The sequence below is a fragment of the Scyliorhinus canicula genome, chromosome 5 (genome assembly GCF_902713615.1).
Source record: "Scyliorhinus canicula chromosome 5, sScyCan1.1, whole genome shotgun sequence".
NCBI classification, from domain to species: Eukaryota; Metazoa; Chordata; class Chondrichthyes; order Carcharhiniformes; family Scyliorhinidae; genus Scyliorhinus; species Scyliorhinus canicula.
The window spans coordinates 156,626,439-156,643,969 of record NC_052150.1 but is presented as its reverse complement, the minus strand read 5'-3'; positions in this window follow the sequence as shown (position 1 = coordinate 156,643,969).

The following is a 17,531-nucleotide window of genomic DNA, read 5'->3' as shown; positions in this document are numbered from 1 at the left end:
TCGACAGTGAGGTCAATGCGTCCCACTCCATACGTACAGTAAACGCCATTTGCATATCATTAGCGGGCCTGATCCAGTATTCTCCAGGGTCTCCACGATGCTCCGCCTCCGCCACAGGAGATTCCAGATGGCGAGGTCATTTGTGCTTTTAATAATCGGGAAACGCAGCACGGTGGCGCAATGGGTTAGCTCTGTAGTCTCACAGCGCCGAGATCCCAGGTTCGATCCCGGCTCTGGATCACATTCCGTGTGGATTTTGCACATTCTCCCCGTGTTTGCGTGGGTTTCGCCCCCACAGCCCAAAGATATGCAGGCTAGTTGGGTTGGCCACGCTAAATTGCTTCTTATTTGGATAAAATGAATTGGGTATACTAAATTTATTTTTTAAAAATCGGGAAACAAGCGCTGTGGCTGATGAGGGACAGAGAGGAGACAGGACTGCAGAGACGCAATCGTGGGCTGCCAGTCCTGACACTGGTCGGGCTGGCTGGGGGTGTGAGGCACACTTCCAGGGCTGGGTGGGGGTGACGGGGGTGACTATAGGCCCTCAACATGGCCTTTAAAATTTGATGTCACCTTTCTAATGCTCCCTGCGATTCTGGATGATACACGGTTGATTTAAATTGCTTTATCCCTAAGCTATCTATAACTTCCCTGAATAACCTCAACATAAAATTTGATCCTTGAGCTGATTGGATTTTCTTTAGTGGTCTGTGTCTGGTAAAACACTTAGTTAACTCATCTACAACATTCTTAGCTGTAATCTAGACATTATAGCCAAAAAATACTGATTCCCATTTTTTGACTAAGGAAGGGACCTTCCGAAATCAATCAGGACCCTAGTAAAAGGTTAATCAAATGCCGGAATGGGTATTAATGGTGCTGGCTTGATTACCGCTTGAGGTTTTCCTATCACCTGACATGCGTGGCATGAACAACAAAATTCAACTGCAACCTCATGCCGTCCAGGCCAATAAATATGTTTTTCTGCTTTTGTTTGAGTTTTCCTCGCTGCTAAATGACCCCCTACTGCGCTACCCACCAAAACCCCTTTCTATCACTCACCCGTAATACCACTTGATAAACTTCTGCCCATTTATCATCTGCCTGAATCGGTAAAGGTCTCCATTTTCTCATTAATGCATTATTTCTAACATAATAACACACTGATATACACTCACATTCTATTACTGTGTACGCTTTCTGATACAACTCCTCTATCGCTGAATCCTTTGTTGCAATTCGATCAACTTTCATGAACTGTGCAGAAGGAGGCCATTTGGCCCATCAAGTTTACACTGACCCTCTGAAAGAGGACCATACCTAGGCCCACTCCCCCATCCTATCTCTGTAACCCCATAACCACACCTAACCTTTGGGCAATTTATGCACCCTTTGGACACTAAGGGGCAATTTAGCATGGTCAATCCATCTAACCTGCACATCTTTGGAGTGTGAGAGGAAAATGGAGCACCCGGCGGAAACCCACGCAGACACGGAGAGAATGTGCAAACTCGACACAGTCAGCCAAGGTTGGAATTGAACCCAGGTCCCTGACGCTGTGAGGCAGTAGTGCGAACCACTGTGCCACCGTGCCACCCTCCACCTGCGCTTGTTCTTTATCTGTCAAAGATTATTTCGGATAGCTGAACCTCAGCCTCTCTATCTTTACTCCTTGATTTCTCCTCCTCCTGTCTCAATCTATGATTTTATGATCTTGTTACTACGCAATCTGGAAACACCCCAGGACATGCTTCTTGCAACACCTCAGTCGTTTGGCATTCCACTGGCTTTTCAACCACAATAGGCATCATTCCCAACTGTGATTCAGCTATATTACTACCTTGGATAAACTGCATCCTTGGAAAAGGTAATTTCTCTATTACTCCTACCACCGTTTCACCACTTTTCACTGGACTCTAGCCTTACCTTATATAATGGAATAGTACTCACTTCACCATTAATCCTATATATTACCACCTATTCTGGCAATACTCCTTCTGAACTACATATCACCTTATCTCTCATCATTAAAGATTCCCTTGCTCCTGTATCCCTTAAGATCCACTCCACTTTGTACACATCCATTTTACAAGTTGCAAATTAAATCTTTAAAAAGATTTGACACCTGCTTTTCAACCAACCTCTGAACCAGCTGTACACTCTATTGCACCTCTCTGCTGCAACCATGGTTTATTTTGCCACTTTAATAAACTCCACTGGCTTATCCTGTTTTGAAGAGTCTCTTCCCAGTACTTTTCTTAAAGCACCAACACTGCTGCGACTTTGTGTGTCCAATTTTATTAGAATGAAAACATCTGAGTTTTCCTATCTCTCATCCGTTCTCATGAGTTCCTGTTCAACCTGAGGCAAAATCTCTTTAATATCTCCTGTGCCTTGACCACCTGTGGATTTTCATTTCCCCAGTTTCTATCCTTCACAGACTGAAAATGATGTTGAAAACCAGACCTTGATTTATGAACTATTCAAAATCATCTACTATTTCATCTGCCAGTCTCCCAATCTTAACCCTTTGCTCTTCCATGAGTTCTCACTACTGCAAGAAGTAAAATGAATATTTAAATTCCTCTAGAATAATCATTTTCATAAGAGCTTCGCCATTTAGGTCTATTTTTAATGCTGATCAAAATTATTTTGTTTGATTCTTTCAAATTGTACATACATCTGACCTAGTTCTTTCCTTATATTTCTAAACTTCTGACTCTCAGCCTCTAGCACTGGTTCACATGAACCTAAAATGCTTTTTCTCACCTTATCACAGTCCCTGGATATCTCCTCTGAAAATGATATAAACACTTCACTAGCTGTACCTACTAATTTTGATTGAACCAACGACACCCACATTATTTTTTGCCAATTAAATTGTTTCGCTACTTTCTTAAATGAAATTAAAATGCTTCCACATCTTTCTCCTCAAACCTTGGCAGTGCTTGAACATATTTAAACATATCCCCACTAAAATTTGGACTAGGAAGGGTTACCCCTCCCTTTAACCTTTCTTCAACTTCTGCCTTTAACTCCAACCTTTTAAGGCTCTATGCCGTTCCAACTCACTCTTCCTCAGGTCTATTATTTGAAGTTCAAATTCTCCCTCTTTACTTGTTTCCTTGCCATTGCCTCTCTTTTCCTGTCCCTCTTTCCTACTCTGTCCTCTCTTTTTCCTTCTTCCATTGCCTGACTCTCCTTGTCTTTCATTTCTAATTTCAGCGGTCTCATTTCATTAGCATGTTGTAATTTTTAATTTGTAACTGGATCTTAACTAATTCCAATGATTCTTGCCACAACTCAGGCTGCATCTCTGGCATCTCTTAGAACATAGAACATAGAACAGTACAGCACAGAACAGGCCCTTCGGCCCTCGATGTTGTGCCGAGTAATGATCACCCTACTTAAACCCACATAACCCGTATACCCGTAACCCAACAATCCCCCCATTAACCTTACACTACGGGCAATTTAGCATGGCCAATCCACCTAACCCGCACATCTTTGGACTGTGGGAGGAAACCGGAGCACCCGGAGGAAACCCACGCACACACGGGGAGGACGTGCAGACTCCACACAGACAGTGAACCAGCCGGGAATCGAACCTGGGACCCTGGCGCTGTGAAGCATTGATGCTAACCACCATGCTACCGTGAGGCCCCTTCTAAATTTAAACGCTGAACTATCACTTTAATTACCTCTGCCTTCATCTCTCCACACCTTCAAGGGCTAGGCTGGTACCGGCGGGCTTGCACCACGCTAACCGGCGCCAAAGGGCCTCCGCCGGCATGAATTGGCACATGCACGGGAGTGCCAGTATGCGCTGCAATCATCCCAGCGCATGCGCAGGGGGGTTCTTCTCCGCGTCGGCCATGGCGGAGGTTGTCAGCAGCTGGCGCGGAGAGAAAGAGTGCCCCCATGGCACAGGCCCACCCGCGAATCGGTGGGCCCCATTTGCGGGCCAGGCCACCGTTGGGGCACCCCCCAGGGCCAGATCCCCTCGCGCCCTCCCGAGGCCTCCGCAGGCCGCTCGCAAAGCCAGGTCCCGCCGGTACGTACCTGGTTTGATTTACGCTGGCAGGACCCGCTGAAAACGGGCGGCCACTCAGCCCATCGCGGGCTGGAGAATCGCCGGAGGGGAGGCGCTGCTCGCGGCCGCCAACCGGTGCGATTCCCACCTCCCGTCAAATACCCAGCGCTAGAGAATTCGGCAGCTGGCATCGGGACGGCGGGACGGGATTAAACGCCATCCCCCCTGGTGATTCTCCAGCCCGGCGGGGTGTTGGAGAATCCCGCCCCTTAACTTACTTCCTAAACCTGCCACTGTATCCCAATTAAGCAAACCAATATATATTAAATACCACTTATGAATAAAGTTAAACAGGGTTTTACTTGTTTTTTTCTGTGCAGAATCTTTGGAGAGAGAACCATTCAGGGCCAAACTGAAACACCTCTGTTCAGATTAGAGTTCTAGGACCCACTGACTCTTCAGACAGACCTGACAGACCTGGCTCCTCTACTTAACTTCATCATCTGTATCCAAAGCATAAGGCATTCTTTTGTCTCTTCTTACAAGATGACCCATTACTTGTTTAGCCAGGACCAAACGCCTCATAAATTAGCTACACCCCATGTGTCCTTCAAACCTAAACAATATTCCATTATCTCACTATCTGCAAACAAATGACTGGTTATCAAGATCTATTAGCAGAACACTTCACCTAAAAATCAATGATGTTCTCACTTTTATGACACCTTAATCTCCGCTCTACAGTCATTCCATCTGTATGCATCTTAACCCAGGTTTAAACAAGAGTACTGCAAAAAATATAAAATATGACAATTTCTTACATTCATCATAGTTATCTGCACATTTGTAGATACACATTTAGTTACCCCATCTAGATCATTGATATATATTGTGAACAGCTGGGCTCCTAACACTGATCGTCGAGGAACCCACTTGTCACTGCCATCCATTTCCATTTGGAAAAAGTGATCCATTTATTCCTACTCTTTATTTCCTGTCTGCCAACCAGTTTTCTATCCATCTCAATACATTGCCCCCCCCCTTCCCCCCCCACCGATCCCATGCACTTTAATTTTACACGCTAATCTCTTATGTGGGACTTTGTCGAAAGCCTTCTGAAAGGTTAAATAAACTACAAACACTGGCTTCCCCATCTACCAACAATCTACCAACAATTAGCTAATACCCACACTTCACATTCATAATTTCACCTCACTGTTTTTCATTTAGCACTGCTGGAAGCCTTGCACCCACATCTCACAGGCTCCGCACACTGTCAATGATCCAACCGTATCAGGCTCGAGAGCCTCTCTCTTGAAGGACAAGGTAGCACAAATCCACAGACAGCAGGAGCAACTCAGCAGAGATACAGACATGGCAGCATGTACTCATCCCAATGAAGATATTGGTAGTATGGCCAGGATTGAGAGGGTGGGCTTGCTTGAACAATTAAAGATGATGGTATCCTCATACCTAATCCACCTTCTCACATATCCTACTTATTCCTCATCCAACAATCTATTCTGATTTATAATCTTCAGGTGGTTTAAACATGTGGCTACTCTTTTACCATGCTTTCCCTCACCTCAACCCCGCGTGTGTTTTTTTTCTTTCAAATATCCATGAATTGAAACCTGGACTGACACTGGCTGGGGAGCATTAAGAAGAGGAAGAAGAGACTGGTTATGAATAAAGTCTCTCTAATCCTAATACTGACACGGTTTGAAATGTAGAGGGTAGCTTAAAGACAGGATCAACACGAGGTAAGACTCTGCCATAGGATCCAGGAATCCCTGCAGTGCAGAAGGAGGCCATTCAGTCCATAAAGACTGCACTGACCTTCCGGAAGAGCACTCTACCTCGGCTCACTCCCCCGCCCTATCCTGCAACCCTGCACATTCATCATGGTAAATCCACCTAATCTGCTCATCTTTGGACACTAATTTGGCAATTTAGCACGACCAATCCCCCACCTAAGAACACGTAGCCTACAAATAAGGAGGAAGAAAGGGAATTGTTAATGCCAACAAGTTGATGGCCTTGGTCACACAGGTATTCTAGTAGAGGACTTTACTGGATCAGCGTACAAAAGAAACGGCTATTGGGTATGCACACAGAAATGCTTCGTGTAATGGCAAGCTTGCTAGAAGGTCACGAGTCATTGTCACGGAGCATGGAGGGCCTGGCATTAGTGGTTTTGTGCAGAGCTTGGAGTTTCCACCATGGAGGTGATGAACTCTAACATGATGCAAGTCTGATGGTCAATGTCTCAGCTTCCATTGCAGCACAAGCAGGAGCCATTCAGTGTCTGAGTGCTGCAGTGGGAGCTCAAAGGAGCTCACAACAGCATCTTAGGAACATAGGATCTAGGAGCAGGAATAGGCCATTTGGCCCTTCAATCAGTCAGTAAGATCATGACTGATCTGGTTGTGGTCTCAACTCCACTTCCATCCATAATCCTCAAGTCCCTTGTCTATCAAAAATCTAACTCAGCTTTGAATAAACTTAATGACCCAGCCTTCCACTGCTTTCTGAGAAAAGAATTCCACAGACTTCGAGAAAAAAACATTTCCTCCTCTTTTTTTACAGAGGTTCAGCAACCTGCCCTTAAACACACTGTCAGGATTATTGAGGCGCCACCCCTAGCGGGTGGCAATGGCTCCATGGAGCACACGACTCTCTCAGGGAGACAGCATTCGCCCTCCAATGTCACTTCACCAAAGCCCTTGCTGTTGTCTGTCAGTCAGCCAGCCAAGGCTGCTGCTGTGAACGCTGAGGTGGTGCAGTCCAAAAGCATGCCTTCTAGGGCCAGAGTTACTTAAGGTCATTCTGCAGTCTGTAGATCCCCTGCTGAGAGTGAGCAGCCTTTTGCCAACCATGTTGCAGCCTTGAAGTAGCCCTGACTAGGAGAACTAGAACAGGTGAACACATTAAGAAGTCTTACAACACCAGGTTAAAGTTCAACAGGTTTGTTTCAAATCTCTAGATTTCGGAAGCACTGCTCCTTCCTCAGGTGAATGAAGAAGTATGTTCCAGAAACGTATATATAGACAAATTCAAAGATGCCAGACAATGCTTAGAATGCGAGCATTTGCAGGTAATTAAATCTTTACAGATCCAAATATAGGGGTAACCCCAGGTTAAAGAGGTGTGAATTGTCTCTAGCCAGGACAGCTGGTAGGAATTCGCAAGCCCAGGCCAGATGGTGAGGGATGAATGTAATGCGACATGAATCCCAGGTCCCGGTTGAGGCCGCACTCATGTGTGCGGAACTTGGCTATCAGCTTCTGCTCAGCGATTCTGCGTTGTTGCACGTCCTAAAGGCCGCCTTGGAGAACGCTTACCCTGAGATCAGAGGCTGAATGCCCTTGACTGCTGAAGTGTTCCCCGACTGGAAGGGAACATTCCTGCCTGGTGATTGTCGCGCTATTTCCATTCATTCGTTGTCGAAGCGTCTGCATGGTCTCGCCAATGTACCACGCTTCGGGACATCCTTTCCTGCAGCATATATAAGAACATAAGAACATAAGAACTAGGAGCAGGAGTAGGCCATCTGGCCCCTCGAGCCTGCTCCGCCATTCAATGAGATCATGGCTGATCTTTTGTGGACTCAGCTCCACTTTCCGGCCCGAATATGAGGTAGACAACGTTGGCCGAGTCGCACGAGTATGTACCGCGTACCTGGTGGGTGGTTTTCTCACGTGTAATGGTTGTGTGGTGTCGTGGTCGCTGTTCTGAAGGCTGGGTAATTTGCTGCAAACAATGGTATGTTTGAGGTTGCGCGGTTGTTTGAAGGCCAGTAGTGGGGGTGTGGGGATGACCTTGGCAAGATGTTCATCTTCATTGATGACGTGTTGAAGGCTGCGGAGAAGATGTTGTAACTTCTCCGCTCCGGGAAAGTACTGGATGAGAAAGGGTGCTCTGTCGATTGTGTCCCATGTTTGTCTTCTGAGGAGGTCGGTGCGGTTTTTTGCTGTGGCGCGTTGAAACTGTCGAGTGATGAGTCGAGCGCCATAACCCGTTCGTACAAGGGCATCCTTCAGCGTCTGTAGATGGCTGTTACGCTCCTCCTTGTCTGAGTATATCCTGTGTATACAATGGACGTCTCGGCACTCGACACCAGCTTCCCCCATGATGACGGCATTGCTGCAACAGCCTCAGTACTCAACACCGACAACTGCCAATCTCCAGACGCAATTCTGCAACTCATCCACTTCATTCTGGATCACAACGTCTTCACCTTCGACAACAAGTTCTTAATCCAGATGCACAGAACAGCCATGGGGTCCAAATTCACACCTCAATACGCTGACATCGTCATGCACAAGTTTGAACAAGACTTCCTCACCGCACAGGACCTTCAACCGACCGTTATACACCCGATACATCAATAACATTTTTTTCCTTTAGACCCACGGCGAAGAATCACTGAACATCAATAAGTTCCATCCCACCATCAGACTCACCATGGACTACTCTCCAAAATCGGTTGCATTCTTGGACACACTCATCTCCATCAAGGACGACCACCTCAGTACTTCGCTTTACCGCAAACCCACAGACAACCTCACGATGCTCCACTTCTCCAGCTTCCACTCTAAACATATTAAAGAAGCCATCCCCTATGGATAAGCCCTCCGTATACACAGGATCTGCTCAGACGAGGAGGAGCACAACAGACATCTACAGACGCTGGAGGATGCCCTCTTACAAACGGGATATGGCGCTCGACTCATCGATCGACAGCTTCAACGTGCCACAGCAAAAAACCGCACCGACCTCCTCAGAAGACAAACACGGGACACAACCGACAGAGTACCCTTCGTCGTCCAGTACTTTCCCAGAGCAGAGAAACTACGACATCTTCTCCGCAGCCTTCAACACGTCAGCAATGAAGGTGAACATCTTGCCAAGGTCATCCCCACACCCCCACTACTTGCCTTCAAACAACCACGCAACCTCAAACAAAGCATTGTTTGCAGCAAACTACCCAGCCTTCAGAACAGCGACCACGACACCACACAACCCTGCCATGGCAATCTCTGCAAGACATGCCAGATCATCGGCATGGATACCACCATTACACGTGAGAACACCACCCACCAGGCACGCGTTACATACTCGTGCGACTCGGCCAACATTGTCTACCTCATACGCTGCAGGAAAGGATGTCCCGAAGTGTGGTACATTGGCGAGACCATGCAGACGCTGCAACAATGAATGAACGGACCTCACACAACAATCACCAGGCAGGAATGTTCCCTTCCAGTCGAGGAACAATTCAGCAGTCAAGGGCATTCAGCCTCTGATCTCCGTGTAAGCGTTCTCCAAGGCGGCCTTCAGGACGTGCGACAACGCAGAATCGCCGAGCAGAAACTTATAGCCAAGTTTTGCACACATGAGTTCGGCCTCAACAGGGACCTGGGATTCATGTCGCATTACATTCATCCCCCACCATCTGGCCTGGGCTTGCAAAATCCCACCAACTGTCCTGCCTTGAGACAATTCACACCTCTTTAACCTGGGGTTACCCTTATCTCTGGGTCTGTAAAGGCTTAATTACCTGCAAATGCTCACATTCTAAGCATTGTCTGGCATCTTTGAATTTATCTATATATATGTTTCTGGAACAGCCGTCTTCATTCACCTGAGGAAGGAGCAATGCTCTGAAAGCTAGTGTTTGAAACAAACCTGTTGGACTTTAACCTGGTGTTGTAAGACTTCTTACTGTGCTCACCCCAGTCCAACACCGGCATCTCCACATCATAGAACAGGTGAAGGCACACATTAGACAGGCAATAACGGAATGCCCCAGGGTCATCAGCTGACCTTTGTATGGAACACTGGATGACTGATAAAATTGTTTTGGAATGTTTGCTTCGCATTGGCTTCTATTTCAGCACGGTGACCAAGAGGGCACTGTGGCAATCATTGTCACAGGGAAGGTAAGGTACGAGAATGTTGTTGAATGGGAAATTGCCGTTGAGTTCACTGGTACTGCAGTCAGATGAGCCAATCATAGACAATCCAGCCAGGAAGGGGTTGTGTTGATACCTCCTCCTTTCCTATTCATCCTCCTCTTTTTTACTGACCTTTTTCTCCCCCTCCTTCTCAGTTACTTCCTATGTTGTATATCTAGGAGAATTTCTTATTCACCTTGCAGCCATGCCACTGTAATAGCAATGTCAAAACCATTTATCTCCATTTTTGCTGCTAGTTTCTCTATTGTGATATGCATGATTAGTGTTTTCTGATAACGTTTGGTATTCAAGTCTTTAACCACTATTCCTTGCATAGCTCTTGTTCGATGGTGCACCGTCACTGTTCAACTTTCTGTTACTTCGTATCTTACACCTATTGTTTTTCCCCCAAATCCCGTACCAGCCTCCCCGGCCAGGCGCCGGAATGTGGCAACTAGGGGCTTTTCACAGTAACTTCATTGAAGCCTACTCGTGACAATAAGCGATTTTCATTCATTTTATTTTCATTTCATTTCAAATCATCGCACTGCTTTATTACCTCAAGATAACTGGAGGCCATCAAAATAAGATAGTTAGCAGGAAAGCCAATAGAGAATTCTGAGGAAGCGTCGTTACCTCAGGATTGGTGAGGAGGTGGAATTCGCTATCACACATAATGGTTGAAGGTAATTTAAGGAGGAAACTAGGCCGACATCTGAGGGAGAGGAAATGGAGAGTTCAGTGATAGATTAAAATGAGGAAAGATGGAAAGAGGCTCAACGACCGTATAAACACCTGCAAGGATGGTTGGGTTGAATGGCCTGTTTCTGTCCTGTATAACCTATCCATTCCTATATACTTGATGGCAAGCATTGTACACTCATAATAGTGATATTGTGCAGGATCTAGCAGACCACGATGACACAGATTCTGGATTGTACTTCTGGGCTCCTCCAGAGTAGCCCAAAGATCGTTCTTAGCGTATGCCTATTGCTCATATGTACATGGTTTGTACACTAACATCATGAGACAGATGGTCGGCAGTCACCCTTTAGTTTCTTATGTGGCTCAAAAACTGATGGTACAATGGGCAGGGAACCTGCTCAAGGACAATTACGGATAAGCAACAATTTTATTTTAGATTGTTTTGCTATGAGCTTTGTGGGATATGAGCTTCATGGGATACGAGCTTCAGTGGCAAGGCCAGCATTTGTTGGCCTCAGACAGCAGTTAAGAATGAACCACATTGCCTTGGGTCACATGTAGGCCAGACCGGGTTTGGGTGGCAGATTTCCTTCCCTTATTTTTATGACCATTTGGTAATTTCATGATCATCATTTCCTGAGATATTGGGTTTATTAATTAATTGAATTTAAATTTGTCGCCTGCTGTGGTGGGATTTGAACCCATATCTCCAGAGCTTTAGTCCAGACCTCTGGAATACTAGCCTAATAATATTACTTCTATGCCACCATTCCCTTTTGGGAAACGTTGCCAGCGATGCTGACTACCTGTGAAAGAATAAGAGGTAAAGGCCTTATACTTCCAGGATGTAAGGCATTGGTCTGCACGATGCCGTGAGTATTGTCATACACCAGTTGAACTCTGAGGCAGAGGAATCCTTTGCTGTTGTGATAGGCCATTGAATTTACATGCGGTGCCCACAAAGCATCAACAAGAGTGTATTCAATGGCACCATGGGGGAAGCCTGCTATTCTGGTGAAGCTACATGCTTGTTCTTCCTGCTTTTCTCTGGAAAGGAAAATGAAATGTTCTGCCGTCTCTTAGCGGAGAGAATGGAATGATCTCCCTTATAAACCTGTCGACAGAAAACTGCAAGGCATTGTAATGTTTGTCATCATGGTACAAAGATTTGTGAGAGTTTCTTGGGAGAGGCACAGTCTGTGGTGACACATGCCACTTAGACATCTGGAAGTAGCTCATCCTCTATCTGGCAGCATGGTAGCACAGTGCTGAGCAGAGTTACTTCACAGCTCCAGGGTCCCGGGTTCGATTCCCCGCTGGGTCACTGGCTGTGCGGGTTCTGGACGTTCTCCCCGTGTCTGCGTATATTTCTTATGGGTGCTCCGGTTTCATCCCACAGTCCAAAGATGCGCAGGTTAGATGGACAGCACGGGGAGAATGTACAAACTGCATATGGACAGTGACCCGGGCCATGATAAATTGCCCTTAGTGTCCAGAAAAGGGTAGGTAGGGTTACTGTGATGTGGTGGAGGTGTGGGTTTGGGTGGGGTGCTCTTTCCAAGGGCCCGTACAGACTCGATGGCTGAATGGCCTCCTTCTGCACTGTAAATTCTATGATTCTATGATCTGCACACTCCTGCTACAGGGTATTATCTTCTCCATATTGGCAACTGCTTGTGGTCCCTCTGCGGTCTTCTGTTCCTTCCCCAACCCAAAGCTACCCGTGCAGGTGGCCATGAAATCACTGCTGTTGGATCCCTACATCTGTACCTCCCTCCCTCCAGAGTGTTCCTCCTCACTGGAGGTCGCAATTGCTTTTTAAAAAAATAACTTTAGAATACCCAATTCTTTTTTTTTTCCAATTAAGGGAACAATTAAGCTTGGCCAATCCACCTACCCTGCACATCTTTTTGGGTTGTGAGGGTGCGACCCACACGGCCACGGGGAGATTGTACAAACTGCATATGGACAGTGACCCGGGCCAGGATCAAACCCAGGTCCTTGACGCCGTGAGGCAGCAATGCTAACCATGCATCACCATGCTGCCCGAGGTCCCAATTTCTGAGTGGATAATACCCATGGCAGGTGGGCACTGCCAACGTGGAGGGCCACTCTGCTAGATTTTCGTCCAAACACCTTACCCACCCCCTTTCAATGTACCCACGTGCCAGTAGCCTGATGGCATTATGGAGGCTGAACCCTAAATGCCTGGCATCCAAACCCCTCCTTGATGCAAAATTGTTTTGGCCGTAGGAGGCAGTGAGGGTACATTGCCTCGCCTCACAGATGCCGAATGTGGCATTAACCTGAGCTGCCACAGTATTGCCACACTGACATACCTGCCAAGGTTCTGATGCCCTGTAGCCTTGAAGCACTTTTTAGAAAATTGTCTGCAAAATAATCGTGAATTGCAACTTTAATTGTCTTATGTACCTTTATTTCAGAACCAAGCATGGCCGCTTCCTCTTGTAAAGTCAAACCTAGTCCGATGACATTTGTGCTAGTTCAATCAAAAACTAATCCTTCTGTTGTCTCCTTATCGTCTGCTTTAAATATTTATTCATTTTCCTTTAAAATATGTCACAGTCTCTGCTTCAACCATCCCTTGTGGCAAAGCATTTCATGCTCCAAAAACATCCTGTGCAAAAAAAAAGTCTCCTAACCTCTTTCCTCAGTCTCTCAGTGAGAAGTTTCAATTGGCGATCATTGTCACAGATTCTCCAAGCCGGGGGTGGGGGAAATAGTCTTTTCTTATTCATTTATTAAAACTCTTCATAAATTAAAAAGTCGTCACTTTGCTTTCCCTGCTTCAATGGGAATGTTTCTCAAATATTTCCTCACAACTGTCTTAACATCCTTACTTTAACATCCTTTATCTGTAATGGGATGCAGCAATGTGCACTACCATATTCTCACTGTTGGCCTGCCATTGCATTCTTAAATCTACCGTTATTTATTTACACCCATAGTCTTTTACCTTTTATCTTTCCTCTGCTTTTTCTATTTTCATATGTAATTTGAAAAAATTGTGTACTTGTTCTATGTTCAATCATATCCTTCACTGTCTTTCCAAATCAGGGCGGCACATTAGCACCATGGTTAGCATTGCTTCCTCACAGTGCCATGGACTCGGGTTCGATTACGGCCTTGGGTGACTCTCTGTGCGGAGTCTCCATCTTCTCCCCGTGTCTACGTGGGTTTTCTCTGGGTGCTCTGGTTTCCTCCCACAGTCCAAATATGTGTAGGTTAGGTGGTTTGGCCATGACAAATTGCGCCTAAGTGTCCAACTGTTAGGTGGGATTACAGCGTTCTGGGGAAGTGAGCCTAGGTAGGGTGCTCTTTCAGAGGGTCGGTGCAGACTTGATGGGCCAAACGGCCTCCTTCTGATTGCCGAGATTCGATGATCAGAGTATATTCTCTGATCCTATGTTCTGCCTGTCAAAATGTTCAAGCTCATACTTTTCTACATTGCATCGTGTCTACATGCCACATTCCAATAATCCAACTAACTCTGGTATCCTGAAATATTTTAGACTGCCATGTCATGATACCTTTCTCTATTGCTAAAAAAATTGGACAGACTTTCTACGTGCAATTCCAAATCATATACATGCGTTAAAAATAAAAGTGGATCCAATATTGATCCCTGAAATTTAGAATTTCCAACCCTTCTACAATGCGCCGGCTGCTTTCACGTTTGTGGCCCTCATAGCTGAAAGTGCAGGAGTGTGAAATATAATCGGGAATCATGAGGGATTTGAGAGGGAAAATTATACTGAAGATGGATCCAAGGGAGATATTGAGTGCGGTGGCTGAAATAGCAGGTCAAACAAGAGAGGGCGAGGATTAGAGAATTTGTTAATGATAAGATCTGAAGGGAAGTTATTTTCCAAAGTTCCAGAGCAGCAAAGGTACATGTGGGCTAGGATACCGTGGAAGATGAGGAAGTGATTGGAGATGGCCTCGCCAATGATGAAAACTTCGGAGGCGGTGAAGGCTCAAGTGACGGTGAGATTGATGATTGTGTTATGTAGGAAGTTTATGTACAAGTTAAAATAGAGCGAACCTACAGGGTACCCAAAAGGGAAAGTACGAGAATTCCATGCACTGATCTGACTGATACATGAAAAATGAAATATGAAAATCGCTTATTGTCACGAGTAGGCTTCAATGAAGTTACTGTAAAAAGCCCCTAGTCGCCACATTCTGACGCCTGTCTGGGGAGGCTGGTACAGGAATCGAACCGTGCTGCTGGCCTGCTTGGTCTGCTTTAAAAGCCAGCAATTTAGCCCAGTGAGCTGAACCAGCCCCTGGTTTATATATATATGTTCAAACCAATCATATGAACATGTCATCTGTAAGAAATGCTGCCTTGGTCTGTATATATGGTTTACTGGATGCAGTAAATTATCTGCCGTGGTGGAACTTGTCTTGTTTCTAATGTTACTCAGCATTTATTTCCAACATCTAAATTGCCTGTTGCCTTGTGCTTAATTGGGGGGGGACAATATATGGGGAGACAGTGACATAGTGATATTGTTGCTGGATTAGTAATACAGAGATCCAGGGTAATGCTCCGGGGGCCTGAGTTCAAATCCTACCAGGGCAGATGGAATTTGAATTCGATAAAAATCTGGAATTAAAAGCCTGTTGATGACCAATTGTCATAAAAACCCATCTGGTTCACGAATGTCCTTTCGGGAAGGAAATCTGTTGTCCTTACCTGGTCTGGCCTACACGTGGCACCTGGCCCACAGACTCTGAAATGATATCAGGGATGGGCAATCAATGCTGGCCCTGCCAGCGATACCCACATCCCATGGACGAATAAAAAAAGGCGCAACAAAAGGAAAGTTGGGGCATTAAAAGTTAAATTCCAATATATCAAAACATGATTGCAAAGTGTACTCCTCGACCTCCCTGCCAAATCTTTAAATGTTGTCCATTTGGAGAGAATATGTGACAGCCACTTTCATTACTGCAAGAAGGTTTATTCAACCATGTGCCTTCAGATTGCTCAGAAGCTTTGGTAAAGGAACCAGTCGCACTTACTGATGACGGGTGCTTTAAGCAGGAGACATGTCTTTCCAATGTAGCACAAGGGGGTTCTGATCTGGGTTGCCTTAAACTAGGAAACTTGATGTAATTTGTCCCAAATTCTTACTACTGTGGTGCCCCATGTGGACGTTTTATGCTCGGTATCTCCTCACAGTTCCCACTGAAGTATCTGTGGACCAAACAGTATTTGTGAGGGGAATGAAGCCCTCACATATGATTGACTATATGCTTGTGCTCCAAAATTATTAAAGCCTTTCTGCAAACCTTGCTCAAAACTTGTCAGATAAATGAACAGTCAAAGTATTCTAAACCAATGGGTATTTTCCTTAATCTCTAAACCCAGCCAATGACTGTACTGGACATCCCTCCTGGTGAGGCAGTATTGTAACCAAGCATCATACCAGCACGCAATGGAGGTTTGAGATGAGGATTCCTATCTGGGGGCTGGATGTACTTATCTCCATCTCTGGCCTGCTGAGACTTGAAGTCATCATCGTGTGCATGATGTAATAACATTCTAATATATGCAAACTCTATTCCATCAGCAGGCAGGTCAATTGATCTAAGCATTGACTATATCTTGAAAACTAATTCTCATAGGGTGTGTAATTCATCTGGGGAGGAAGTACAAAATGGGCAATAGTGAATGAGCAGCTCATGTACAGTCCACTTGATTCCTTTCCCTGTTTCTTTCCAATTCGATGGACAAAATGCCAAAACAAGCTGCCAATTCATAGATCATAGAATGTACAGTGCAGAAGGAGGCCAATCAGCCCATCAAGTCTGCATCAGCCCTTGGAAAGAGCACCCCACAAGCCCACACCTTCACACTTATCCCTGTAACCCTACCTAACCTATTTTTGGACACTAAGGGCAATTTATCATGGTCAATCCGCCTAACCTGCACATCTTTGGACTGTGGGAGGAAACCGGAGCCCCCGGAGGAAACACATGCAGACACAGGGAGAACGTGCAGACTCCGCACAGACAGTGACCCAAGCCGGGAATCGAATCCGGGACCCTGGAGCTGTGAAGCAATTTTTCTAACCACTGAGCTACTGCGCTGCCCACTGCTGCTGCCCAAGATTTATTTCATCTCCATTAGTGTCCAAAGAGACAGTCATAAACTATGGGCCTGATTTAATGGGAAACATTCTAAGTGTCGTCTCGGGCTCATAAACGCTCCCTCCGAACTCACTGCTAGGCAGAACATAACCATGGCACCACGTAGATCTCTCCATGCTTTAGGGATGCTTACCAGGTCAAGCAGCAGATGGGACACCCTGTTCCCCCGAGGGGGTGGGATGACTAGTAACAAGGCTGTCAATGCCACCTGGGAGGTAGTGGCAGCAACCATCGGTTCAGGCAGCATGACCAGGAGGGCTTCTGCCCAATGTCGGAAGAAGACCAAAGGCCCCTTGCCACTCAACAATGGTCGGGATCACTATTTTCCAAATCTGCATATTAAAGTGAAACTGCTATTCTCACGATAACTCACACTCCCATGATCTACTGGAGGCATTGGGATCTAATGCCTTTTGCCTTGGAGATCTTGGGTGAGCACCATTCAGTGCTGGTCTCCACCAATGGGGACCAGATGGAACGGCACTTGTGGAGGTCTCCCAGGAGATTGGAAGCCACCAGGTGGTTGCCTTCTGGGCACTGCTGGTGCCACCAGAGCACCTTGGCATTGCCAGCTTGGCACTCTGTCACTGTCAGCCTGGTACCCTCTGGCAGTCCCAAAGTGCCAAGCTGGCATTTTCCCCACAAAG